Source organism: Rattus norvegicus, chromosome 4 (assembly GCF_021556685.1).
Source record: "Rattus norvegicus strain SHRSP/BbbUtx chromosome 4, alternate assembly SHRSP_T2T, whole genome shotgun sequence".
NCBI classification, from domain to species: Eukaryota; Metazoa; Chordata; class Mammalia; order Rodentia; family Muridae; genus Rattus; species Rattus norvegicus.
Window position 1 is genome coordinate 57,889,758 of NC_141537.1, and position 12,954 is coordinate 57,902,711.

The window sequence follows — 12,954 nt, forward strand, 5'->3', positions numbered from 1 at the left end:
ATAAGTGAGTCACAGTGCTAGAGGAGCACCGTCACTCTTCATTGCTACAACATTTTTATTACCCCAAAGGAAAGCTTGTGTCCTTTAAGCAGTAATTGTCACCTCTTTCAACTGTTAGTAGCATCTACTCTAGTTTTGGTCTCTGAGAACTTGTCAAGTTTAGGTCCAACACATAAATGGAAGTACTGATGTTTATTGCGAATCAAATCCAGATCCCTGCTCTTCCCCAACACCTCAGTTGACCGTGATAGTTTTCAGACTGAAGTTCTTACCCATTTCTACTTCCCTCCTCTTCATTACCCAATCTCAATAAACAACGAAGGCTCTTTTCTCGGTGAGCTTTGGAGGCAGAGGGGTGTATCAGTGTATGAGCCTTGGGCAACGAGGACAATGACGATGCCACTCCAGGGAGATGACAAAGGAAACCAAGCCTGCCAATGTCAGTCTGTGAAGGAAGGAGAAGCCCGGAGAGGTCATGGTTCACATATCTCTAGTTCAAGGGAGGAGACGGGCAAGAGGAATTCATCACTCAGTTCACAGAAATACTAAGCATTTCTACTAGACAATGGTGGTGGGCAGCTCTCCCCGAAAGGTTTTCTGAACCGGAGAGAAGTTTCCCTGAACTTGGATCTCCTCGTTAAAAAGGTAAAAGAGACACGGACAAAGCAGTTAAGATGCCCAGCGTCTATGATCTCTCCCGATCCACCCTTATCTTTTGGGAGATCTTTAAGTTCAAGTCTTGAAAAGGCAGGGGTGGGGGTGCCATCCCTGTTCAGCTCTTGCAAAGCCGTCATGCTGTCAAAACTGCATTAGCGAAATTAAAAAACAATAGGGTGGGCCCGTGAGATGGTTTGAACACATAGAGCATTTGCTGAGCTAGCTGGCTGATCTGAGTCTCATCAGTGGGAACCGTGTGAAGATGAGAGAGAGAGCCAGAGAGAGAGAGAGAGAGAGAGAGAGAGAGAGAGAGAGAGAGAGAACCTTTGGCCCCCACATACGTGCCATAGCATGTATATATGCAAGTGCTTGTGTGTGAGCACACACACCATACACATAATAATTATAACTTGAAAATATTCTTGGAAGTTTTAACAATAGGAGACTAAAGAGGAATGAATAAAGTAGGAGGAAGGTGTGGGAGGGAGATGAGAGAGAGATGTGGGAAACCTCTGTCAGCTTGCCTTATATGGATGCATGTGTTTGTCTCACCGAGAGGGGAGGCACTAATACCAAGTGAGTGGAGGGGAGCACAGTCCCTAAAAATACTGAGATTTAGGCTCTGGCCTGACACTTATTTTTGCAGCCTCTATGTGGGACATCTGCTCAGTGATAATTAAAGTGAACTCTAGTCCAACTTTTCCTTTTAATGATAAGAAATGCCAATGCTGCCATAACAAAGGATTAAAAAAAAAAACCCAAGTAGCTTAAACAGTATGAATTTATTTGTCAGAGTTCCGGAGGCCAGAGGTCTGAGCTCGAGATGTCTGAAAGGCTCTAATTCCTCTGAAGACACCAGAGGAGGGGCTGGTCCAGGCCGGTCTTCTTGATTCTGGGAGTTTGTTGACCCTGGCAACTGCATCTCTGAATCCTCACGTGATGTTCTTCCTGCACATATGCATTCTCCACACCCATCCTTTACATAAGGATACCGGTCACACTGGAGCAGAGACCTACTGCTGGTATGACTTCATTTAACTAACTATGTCTACAATAAATAGTCTCCAAATACAGTCATGTTATACAGTCTTATCAACCCAATCTGGTACCTTGGGTTGAAAAGTTCAGCCTGTGCTTTTGGGAAAGACACAACTTATAGCAGGAATGATTCCATGATCTTGATCAGCACCTTTTCTATGGCCACCCCTTACCACTGAGGCCTACAGAGGGACAGCCAGGCCTTTCCAAGCCTTCTGTTCTGTATTGTCCAGCCTGGCCCCTAAAGTGAAGCCTGTGCTTCTGCCTGGACAGGGATGTGAGCGAGCACACCGCAAGGCAATATGCCCCTTGGCTTCCACCAACACATCATCTGCCTCCACCCTCACTACAGAGTCCTTTGTTTGTGGTCCACCTCACTGTTAACCAATTAGGATCATTCTGTCTTTGATGGTTATGTAGAGCTCACCCTAGGTTCATCTTGTCTTTCCCGACAGTTCTAAGAGCCAGGGCAAGGAGTAGACCAGAAGCTGGCCAGTGTCTATCTGACCGTCACAGTCCTCATGTTACCTGCTCTCTTCCAGAATGCACGAGACAGTGTGGAACAAGAGCCATGGGCTGGAGTAACGGGGTCCTGCCTGGGTACCCAGCTAACAGGCCCGAGCTGGGAAGCCAAAAGATAATGTTTGGTTACCAAGCAGCTGGAAAAAAAAAATCCCTCGCCACCAAAGGGGAAAGAAAGTCTTGAAAATGAAGATGGAATTGAGACAAGCAAGGATTATTAAGACGGTTATCTCTTTTTTTTTAAATTAAAGTTATTTTAAGTGTATTGGTATTGTGGTTGCATGCATGTGTGTACACCATTGCATATGTGGTGCCTGTGAAAGGCAGAGAGGGTGTCAGATCTCCTGGAACTGTAATTCTGGACAGTTGTGAGTAACTATGTGGGTGCTAGACACAAAACCCAGATCCTCTGGAAGAGCAGCCAGTGCTCTTAATGGCTGAGCCACCTCTTCAGCACAAATATTATTCTTAATTATTCCCAGAGCATTTGACGCTGTTGCGAACACTGGCAGCTCTGTCTTAACCTCAGAAGGGAGTTCTAAGAGAGCTCATCTGATTATCGAGTTACAGGAATAACATTTCTTAACAGAGATAATTAACAGTGAAGTTGAATAAAAAGGGAAAAAAGTACACAAAGTGTTAAATGCAAGTTTCTGTAGGAGAGACAGGATGGCCACCAGAGCTTGCAGAAGCTACTCTCAGTATCACCCAGCCTCATGCTTTTTCCCAGTGATGGGGAAAAGGGAAGCAGCCTCATCTGGCAGCAGGAGCAAGGCCGAGTAGAGCATGGGCCTCTGCGGTGACATACGTAGGAAATCTCATAAAATGGAGAGATCTGTAACAATGACATAAGCTTCTGTGTGGGGTGAGCTAGCCTCCTCGAAACAATGCCTTATGAGTCTATTAATGGACAGCAGGGCCTGACAAATAGAATGGGTTAGAATTTCCCTAAATCTATGCTTCATTTGCCTTAGAATGGAAAGGTTTCTGTCATGGGATCACCATAACAATTTCACAATATATTATAAAATATATAAAACATATAGTACTGTCTCTACCCCTACTTTAAATACTGAAAAATTGGAGGTAGTTTGTATAATTGACTTAGGCACCAAGCGAAGGCGGCAGGAGGTGTGTGTACAGGGGTTGGAGGTGGCAGGAGTGGCGCTTCCCCAAGCTGGTGACTGTGGAGGCCAGAGAGAAATGCTGGGATCTCTTTCTGAATTGTTCCTCTGACTTGTCGTTTTAGATAGGATCTCCCCTTGAATTCGGAGCTCCCTGTTTAGGTTAGCCCGGCTGGCCCAGGAGACCCTGGCTCTGCTTCCCTGATTTCAGTGCTGGGGTTACAGGCGTGAGCTCCCATTCCCACTTTTATGTGGGTGCTGGAGACCTAACTCTGGCTCCTCACTCGTCTGCAGCCAGCACTTTGCTCTTCAAGGCATTTCCCGAGTCCTGGGAGGCTGTTTAGCTACTAAACATTATGAACATATGGGTTACACAGCACACTGATATGGTACTTGACAAAGCAAGGCCAAAGAAAACACTCACATAGGAAAGGGACTTTTGTTGCTTCTCCAAGCAGTTGTTTTATGGCCACAAGGGACTCGCTCCTATTTATTACTCCTAGGCGAATTCTGATCTGGAGGCTAGAATGTCATGGCACTATAACTATCAATCATACTGTCACCAGCGAGAAGCAATCTGCTCTCTTCTCAGAGCGCCTGTTGAATTGTATTGGCCTGAAGGGGTGACAAAGGCAGGGCTTACAGACCCAGCCTGCTGCCTGCTCAGCACTGCCTGATCCTGAGGGGAACTGAGGTATGTGCTGTCTAGGAGCCTCGGGCAGGAAGGAGGATGGGCGACCTCTGTGGGTACTGAAACACTTCTGGGGTACTTTGTTGGAGGAAAGTTTATCACTTTCATCTCATAATCAAGCACAACTTTTTATTGTGCTTCCACTAAGTTCCAGCTGCTTCTCTCTTTCTCAAGTTCCCTGACCCTAGGAAGTTTTAATCGGATGTGAAGTCTTTAAGGAAAGCAACAGTGGAAGAGACATTTTTAGTTTAAAGGAAAAAGGGGGTGGGGTGGGTTCCAAGTGCAAGCACTCAAGCTGTGGGAGTATCCGGCATTTAAAATAATCTAGTGTTGGAAACCACATCTGCTAGCTGGGTGTGGTGGCAGGAGTCCAAGAGGGTGAAGCAGGAGGGTCGGGAGTCTGAGGTCAGCTTAAGCTATAGACTACAGCCCCTTTCTCCAAAAACGAGTCAATAAATACACAAACAAAAAGAAATGGTACTCTTGCGGTACTCTATTGGTTGGGGGAGAGCAGAGACCCATACAGACCCCACTTAACAAACAAACAAACAAAAAACAAATCCATTTCTATTTATTTATTCCCCAGTAGTTTAAATCTGGGACGGGTACAGCATCACACGGACTCTGTCCAGTGGCCTTTGCAGGAAGGTTGCTTTGGAATTTGGCAAGAACCATGCCAATGTTTCCGTGGGCCCGAGGGCCCGTGGGCCCGAGTTACCTTTCCCCAGATCACTCTGGTTTGGTTTGGTTTGCCTCCAGGAGTCACTGTATTCTTTTTTGCTTTATACACATACACACTTGTCTTGCCTAAGTAGAACTCAGTTTCATCTCTTGCATAGATACCTTCTATCTGAGGAAGAGCTGTGTGCTCTCTGGGGTTCTGGAGACCTCACTTGTAGCCAGCAAAAATGGCCTTTCTCCTCAGCCTTCCAGACATACTTGCTTGTTTTAAGATTCTGTTCCCAGCAGACCCCCACAGGCGCCAAAATGAAAGAAAGAAACAGGATCCCACTTTTTAAGAGAACAAATGTAAAGGTTGCTTTTGTTTTTGCTTTTTTGGAAAAGTGTTTGAGAGCCACTGCTGTGGTCACCTTTGGACAACACGAGCTTTCAAAAGTCAAATGGTTTTAGATAGTAGAATGGATACAAGCATCCTGGTATATGCGTCCAATGAAGATGACAAAAGAGGCCATGGGAAACAATGTGGTCGAATCTATTCACGTGCTAAACAAAAGAAGGGATACATATTGTTAAACTCTAGACAGAATACTTTTCTTTTTTAAATCTTCACATTTAGGAAGGATAACAAGGAGGTGCTGGACATTCATTTCTCAACTTGGGTGGCGGATTTCAACCTTCTGTTATAAAATCATTGAATGGGCTTTGCTTTGGATACTGTTCTTATATTTCACAATGAAGAAGGTTAAGAAATTCATCTCTTAGTAAGGAGAACCGGTTTGTTTGTCTGTTTTGTTTGGTTGTTGGGCTGGGGATTGAACCCAGGATCTCAACTACATCTTTCTCCTCCTCCTCTTCCTCCTCCCCCTCTGCCTCTTCCTCCTCCTCCTCCTCCTCCCCCTCCTCTTCCTCCTCCCCCCCTCCTCCTCCTCCTCCTCTTCCCCCTCCTCCCCCTCCTCCCCCTCTGCCTCTTCCTCCTCCTCCTCCTCTCCTCCTCCTCCTCCTCCTCCCCCTCCTCCTCCTCCTCCCCCTCCTCCTCCTCCTCCCCCTCCTCCTCCTCCTCCCCCTCCTCCTCCTCCTCCCCCTCCTCCCCCTCTGCCTCTTCCTCCTCCCCCTCCTCTTCCTCCTCCTCCTCCTCCTCCCCCTCCTCCTCCTCCTCCCCCTCCTCTTCCTCCTCCTCCTCCTCCTCCTCCCCCTCCTCCTCCTCCTCCTCCTCTTCCTCCTCCCCCTCCTCCCCCTCTGCCTCTTCCTCCTCCCCCTCCTCTTCCTCCTCCTCCTCTTCCTCCTCCCCCTCCTCTTCCTCCTCCCCCTCCTCCCCCTCTGCCTCTTCCTCCTCCCCCTCCTCTTCCTCCTCCTCCTCTTCCTCCTCCCCCTCCTCCTCTTCCTCCTCCTCCTCCTCCTCCCCCTCCTCCTCCTCCTCCTCTTTTACTTCTTATGTTGAGACAGGATCTAACTATGTTGTGCCGGAAGGCCCTGAGTTTTCCATCCTCTTCCCTCAGCCTCCTGAGTAGCTGGGATTTAGAGACCTATGCCACCAGGCCTAGATACTAGGTTTATTAGAAAAACAATCATTATGAACCCTAGAGACATTATTCATCAAGAGAACACAATGTTAAATTCCATTTCCGTCTCTAAAACTTCTGTTGGGTTATTTGTTGTTGTTGTTGAGTTATTTTTGATTTCCACACATATTACTAAATCTTTGCACTCAATGTGCAAAACTTGCATAAATGTAAAAGGACATGTTTCATATTGGCTTATATGAATGATAGATGCTTAATATAGCATTTTACGTAGTTTGTATGTGTGTAGTTTTAATGACTACTTGGTATTTCATTTTATTTAAATAAATGCCATATTCTTTATTGTTTCTTGTCTTTTAGACTTTCAGTAGGTTTAAGTCCTCCAGATTGTCATCATCTCTAGACTGATTAAGAGCTAAATCTTAGGTATCCTAAATCATTCATTGTCTTATCCAGTTCCACAGCAGCCCATTTTATAGACGAGCAAACTGAGACTTAAAGATGTTAAATGACTTTCAAGTTTCACAAGGACTAAGTTTCACAAACATTCCTGACAGCCACACTCTAGTACGCTCAATCCTTAGGCCACATTTGTTTTGAATTCTTTCCGTTCCGCCCATTAAGTGGAGGGCCAGAATCATGCCAAGTTTGGGGAATCCAATTTCAGGGTTTCTCTGTATAACTTCATTCATAAAGATAGTATTGATGAATGCCTACATATTATCTTCTTTTCTTGGTCCACTTGCATGATTTTTGAAAGTCTTGTTTTCCCTTTTTGATGTGTTTCAGATGTAGGTATTTGTAAAGTAAGAATTAAATGTTTTGATATTGTTTATTTGTGTGTGCATGGTTTGTGTGTGTGTGTGTGTGTGTGTGTGTGTGTGTGTGTAGTGTGCATATGGGTATGCAGGCCATTCAGAGGCCAGAGGAAGATGTCTGTAGTTTTCCTTTAATTGCTCTCAGTCTAGTTCTTTAAGGAGAGAGTTTCTTTTTTTTTTTTTTTTTTCTTTTTTTCGGAGCTGGGGACCGAACCCAGGGCCTTGCGCTTGCTAGGCAAGTGCTCTACCACTGAGCTAAATCCCCAACCCCAAGGAGAGAGTTTCTTATTGAACCAGAAACGTACCCACTGATTTTTGGCTATCCTGGCTAGCCAGAAAGGATCTGGCTGTCTCTACCCAGTAATTACATGCACAGCTGGGCCTGGCTCTTTGCATGGGTTCTTGGGGATTCCAGCTCAAGTCTTCTCCTTGAATAGTAAGCACTGAACTATTTCCTCAGCCCCTGCTCCTACTTTTGAAAGCAAAGGTTTTTCTTGTTGTTTACACATATATAATAGGTACTGTTTACATATATGTATACATATATGTTATGTTATGATTATTCTTTTCCTACCATGTAATTTTTACTAACTTACAATCAAAAAGTATTTTTCTAGGTTTTTGTATGGACTTTTTATAAGAACAGTAATATTTCTCCATCTCTTTTAAAAAACTTTAAAATATTGACTGTTGTATTGGGATTTTTATATATAATTTATATGTAATAAATGCCTTTAAAATTCAGTATCAAGGAAAGCGCTTGGCTCGGAATCAACAAAAAATTTACCACCTCATATTATCATTTTTATTTCTGTTTTGGCTGCCAGTACTTCTCGCAGACTTCAAATTTAAAGTTTACCTAGCATGGTGGGTGGTTCTCAACCTCCCTGACGCTGCACCCCTTTAATACAGTTCCTCATGTCATGGTGACCCCAAACCCAAATTCTTTTGTTGCTACTTCATAACTGTAAGTTTGCTTCTGTTGAGTCATAATGTAAAGGCCTGATACCCAGGATAACCGATATGTGCCCCTGTGGGGTTAAGACCCACAGGTTGAGAACCACTCAGTACAGTGATGCTACCCTGGGTCTCAGACCGTATAGATTTTGTCTATCTTTGTTCTCTGCTTCAGGGGCAAAGCTCCAGGCAAAGAAAAAGCTTACGGTCCTATGGTGGGAGTCTCATTTTCAAATGCATAAACATCATATAAGCCTCCAGCTGTTTAGTAGCTTGTTTCAATTTCGGAATGAAGCAACATCCTGTAACCCTGAGGCTCTCTTAAGAGAGCCACTCTACTAACCACCCCTTGCTGAACAACCGGGTGTTGTGTATTGAGAATTGCCTTGCTGTTTCCCATGTCTTATTGGAATTTGTTACAAAGAACAGTCTTAGGGAGAGTTTTCTGGGTTTTGTCTCTTTAGTGTTAGGATGGAACCTGGCTCAAAGATGTACCTTCTGGCGGAATTAATCTGGAAAAGATCCAGCAAGAGGCACCCGAAAGGCACGCTGAGTGGACCATGCACCTCTTAAGCTGCCCTCTGAACTCTGGCTGTGTCTCAGCTCCACCCGTGCCCTTTGCCTGGAGCTCTGACGTGTCCTCCTGGACTCCGGTCTTTTACTGGAGGGCTGGCCCACTCTGAACATCCTATCTGCTTTCTTCTTCAAAGCAGGGGTCTCATTTTGCTGCTGCTTATCCTTCCACTACTGATATCTTCCTTTGGCTAATCTTTGCATTCTGGTCCCTTAGCTCAGATGGCTGATATTGCTTTCCTGGTGGGGATCATGCCAACACAGAGGTTCAGCCTTTGATCATTTCGGGTCACTATCTTGCCTGGAAAGGGCCCCAGGGCCACTCTTCCATAGAGACGCATGCTGTCTTCTGATTCTATTTCTACTTTATCCAGAAGATTGAGAACATACAATGTGACCACATCAATGTCTTTCGTCTCAAAGTATGTGTTTCAGAAGATCTCTTTTCCTTCGCCTGTTATGTAAGCAATAAAGTAACCTTACTAGGTCAAACCACATGAAATTTTTAATAATCAGGCTGGGGATGCAGCCAAATTATAGAGTGTTTTTCCAGTGTGCACACCACATTGGGTTCCAGGCTTAACAGTGTCATCTTTGGCTCTCCAGCTTGCTCTGTGGCTTTGGGGCTTGCTAACCTTTTAATTATAGGAGTTATTTCTGGGGCTGGAGAGATGACTCCATGACTAACAGTACTTCCTGCTCTTCTAGAAGACTTGATTTTGGTTCCATCACAGTGGGCTCCAGAGGCCTGACACCCTCTTCTGGCCTTTTCAGGCACTTACATACATTTTTACAACACACACACACACACACACACACACACACACACACACACACACACAAATTCTTTTTTAAAAAGTTAGTCCTTAAATCAACAGAGACAGGTTTAGAGATAAGCCTTTAGTTTGTTTCCCTGAAGAAATATGAATAGTATATGTATGATACAAGATAGGTTTTAGAGGAACGAAGCATTTATTTACTTTTGTATAGTGTATATGTACATGTGTGCATTCATGTGTATGTGCACATGCATGTGTGCATATGGGCATGGAGGTCAGAGAACATCCTGGGGTGCTGTTCCTCAGGTGTCTCTTACCTTCTGTTTGAGACAAGCCTGGAAACTTTACCGAGTGGGCTAGGCTAGACAGCCACCAAGCTCCAGGGATCTGGAACTTCCCCTCCCATCTCACCAAGCTGGGACTACAAGTGTGTGCCACCCATGCCTGGATTTTTACGTGGGTTCTAGGGATCAGAACAGCTTGCATGGTAAGTGGTTCACTGACAGAATCATTCCCCAGGGCCAGGAAGAACAAACCATAAGAACGGTTTGCAATGTGGAGTAAAGACAGAGTTTCTCTGTGTAGCCCTAGCTGTCTTGGAACTCATTCTGTAGACCAGGCTAACCTCGAACTCATAAGAGATCCAATTGCCTCTGCCTCCCTTTAATCCTGTTGGGATTAAAAGTGTGTACTACCACCACCCAACAATAACAATTTTAAAAAATTAGTTCTGTGGTTTCCAAAATTGGATCTCTAATCCCATTACTATAAACCTACTAGCAACAATGTCCATGAGAATCAATTACACAGATAATCTATGTTGTGATGTGACCGCACAGATAGACACAGTGTCAGCACTGGGGACTCCAGATATTCCTGAAGAGTCCCAGCTCTCCATGAACATGCACATACATGGATAACACCAAACATATTTGTCCCAGCAACAAGCATGCCATAGATGACTGCTCTGAATTTCACGAAGTAGGAAAAGAAAATGTTGAGAATCAGGATTCAAACTTCTACACCGAATGCTATGTATGTGTCCTGAAAGTGACTAGTTTTGCATGGAGTCCAGAGCAAGACAAGGTTGTGCAACTGGTCCAAGCTGACCTGCAAATGTTTTTGTCCCTTGGCCACATAATTCAGCAGACACACTAGTGGTTGACCCCTCTGTGGCAGATAGTACTGCTGTCAAGTGAATCTTAGAGGGTCATATAGGTGAGTCATAGACCAGGTTATTATAGTACTACAACAAAGCCTCTGAAATAATGAACTATCATTAGTTTGCCAATAAGACTTGTAACTGAGTCTTAATATGGAGGACTAAATGCTTAACCTGGACCCACTAGATGATCATTTCTCCTGAGCTGCCCATCATGTCCTGGAAACTATCTCACCAACCAGACAACAAAGTTAGTATCTATAGTGGCATTGTTTTATTTAATAGAAGTGCACACACACACATATATGATTGTGCCATAATAGGCCTCGAAGGCAAACTGTGTGAAAAGGCTCAATGTTTCAAATCCCTACACTTAGCTTTCCTAGCTGCACCTGTGAGTGAGAGAGGAAGAGAGGATTCAGGCCTGGCTTACCAGTGGCTACAGTTGCCCACTCCCTTCTCTGGGAATTCCTGTAGGACAGTGATGACTACAAATCTATCCATTCAGTTTTCAGAGCTTGGGTCAGTGCACCTAATTGATTATTTTGCATGGAAGGAGAAATAGCCAGAAATTCCACTCTTTACCAATTTACAAGTTGTGGCCAATATTCTGAAGCCCAAAGATTAGAATGGTAATGGCTGGATTCTTCAGGATAGAGTATATGCTCTGAACTGTCGTTCCGTAGTGGATGCTGTTTCTTCTATGGTTGGGATGGAGAAGCCTGGAAATGTCTTCGAAAACTTGGCTGTGTGTGAAATCTTCACAGCGCTAACTTTGTAAGTTCACTTCCATGGACTCTTTCCAATGTGATCCTATATTAAGATGAACTTGAGTAACCCCCCAGAATATGCTCAGAATAGTTTTTTTGGTAGAATGTCTACTAATAGGTGGGAGATTGGATAATATGGAAAGCCATTGACTTGGGCTATTAAATAAAAGAGAAATACGCGTGCGTGCGCGCGCGCGCGCACACACGCACACACACACACACACACACACACACACACACACGTGCGCGCGCGCATACATTTATTTAGTGTTTCTGTTGTAGTGAAGAGACACCATGACCACAGCAACTCCTATAAAGGACAACATTTAATCTGGTGCTTGCTTATAGTTCAGAGGTTTAGTTCACTACTGTCATTGTGGGAAACATGGCGGTATGTACACGGACATGGTGCTGGAGAAGGAGCTGAGAGTTTTCTATATCTTGATCTAAGGGCAACAGAAGTGAAAGTGACCCTAGGCCTAGCTTGAGCATCTGAGATCTCAAAGACTGCACAGTGACGCACTTAATCCAAGGCCACATCTACAACAAGGCCACACTACAACAAGGCCACACTTCTTAATAGTGCCACTCCCTATGGGCCAAGTATTCAAACACAGGAGTCTGGGGGTGGGGAGGATACCTATTCAAACCACCATAGTCACTAAGTAGTAAGTGACCTGTACTGGTTCTTTTGTTTTAACAGCTAGCCTGTCCTATTTGAAATTAAGATACACATGGTTTCTTGAGTTTAGGAAGAAATGGAGACACAGACTACTGTAAGCAGGAGATAAGTAAAATCCATGTCTCAGTGAATTATTCCATGTCAAAATTTATTCAATGAGGGGTTGGAGAGATGGCTTGTTGATGAACAGTACTTGTTGCTCTTGCAGAGAACCTAGGCTCAGTTCCCAGTACCCACATGACAGCTTACAAACATCCAGTTCCAGAGCACCCAGTATCCTCTTCTGGCCTCTGTAGGCGCTAGGCACACATGTAGCATACCTACATACATGCGGAGAAAACACTCACACATAGAGGACATAAATAAATCACAAACTGTTCAATGATAATAGTCCTCACTGTAATCTCAGCTCCCACTCTAAATATCCCCAACACTGGTGGAAGGGAAAAGAGAAATAAGACGATCTCTAACTCCTGTGCAGACACGAACCAATCAATGGAAAACAACTTCAATGCAGCCCAGCCAGGCTGGCTCCGAACTCAATATCCTGACTGCTAGGACTACAGAAGTATGTGACCACAACCAATTTTATGCAGTGCTAGAGATCAAACTTAGGGCTTTGTTCACCTTGAGTAGGCACTGAACCAACTGAGCTATACTCCCAGACCCCTTTTGGGTGTTTTCTTTAGACAAAGTTTGTACTGCCTACACTAGTCTGGAACTCACTATGTAGCTGGGGCTGTCCTCAAATTCACTGTCCATCCCTCTTTCCTTAGCTAAGTGTTGAGATTACAGGAATGCGTCACCATACCTTGTTCTGGTATGCTTTCTTTAATAAAGAAATGCCAGGCAAATGGGACATTGTGTACCTGACTCATAGGAGCTTATTATAATAAAATTTATAGGCATGTTTAACCACTATACAAATAACTACAGTACTGGAAGGATATGGAGCACATATTTTTAAAGGGTCTGGGGAT

At 44.4% G+C, this 12,954-nt stretch overlaps 1 protein-coding gene across 2 annotated transcripts in view; it reads right to left on the minus strand.

Annotated features, from left to right (window-relative positions):
* Positions 1 to 12,954, minus strand: part of Pax4 (paired box 4) — a 36,446-nt gene that overhangs the window by 18,973 nt on the left and 4,519 nt on the right. Inside the window, exon 3 of one of the 2 annotated variants that reach the window (XM_087659474.1) lies at positions 273 to 445. The gene's annotated coding sequence lies outside the window, so the exon portion shown is untranslated. Of the gene's footprint in view, positions 1 to 272; positions 446 to 4,503; positions 5,257 to 12,954 lie in introns of those variants that run through there. The other variant, XR_015685855.1, reaches the window with a different exon arrangement.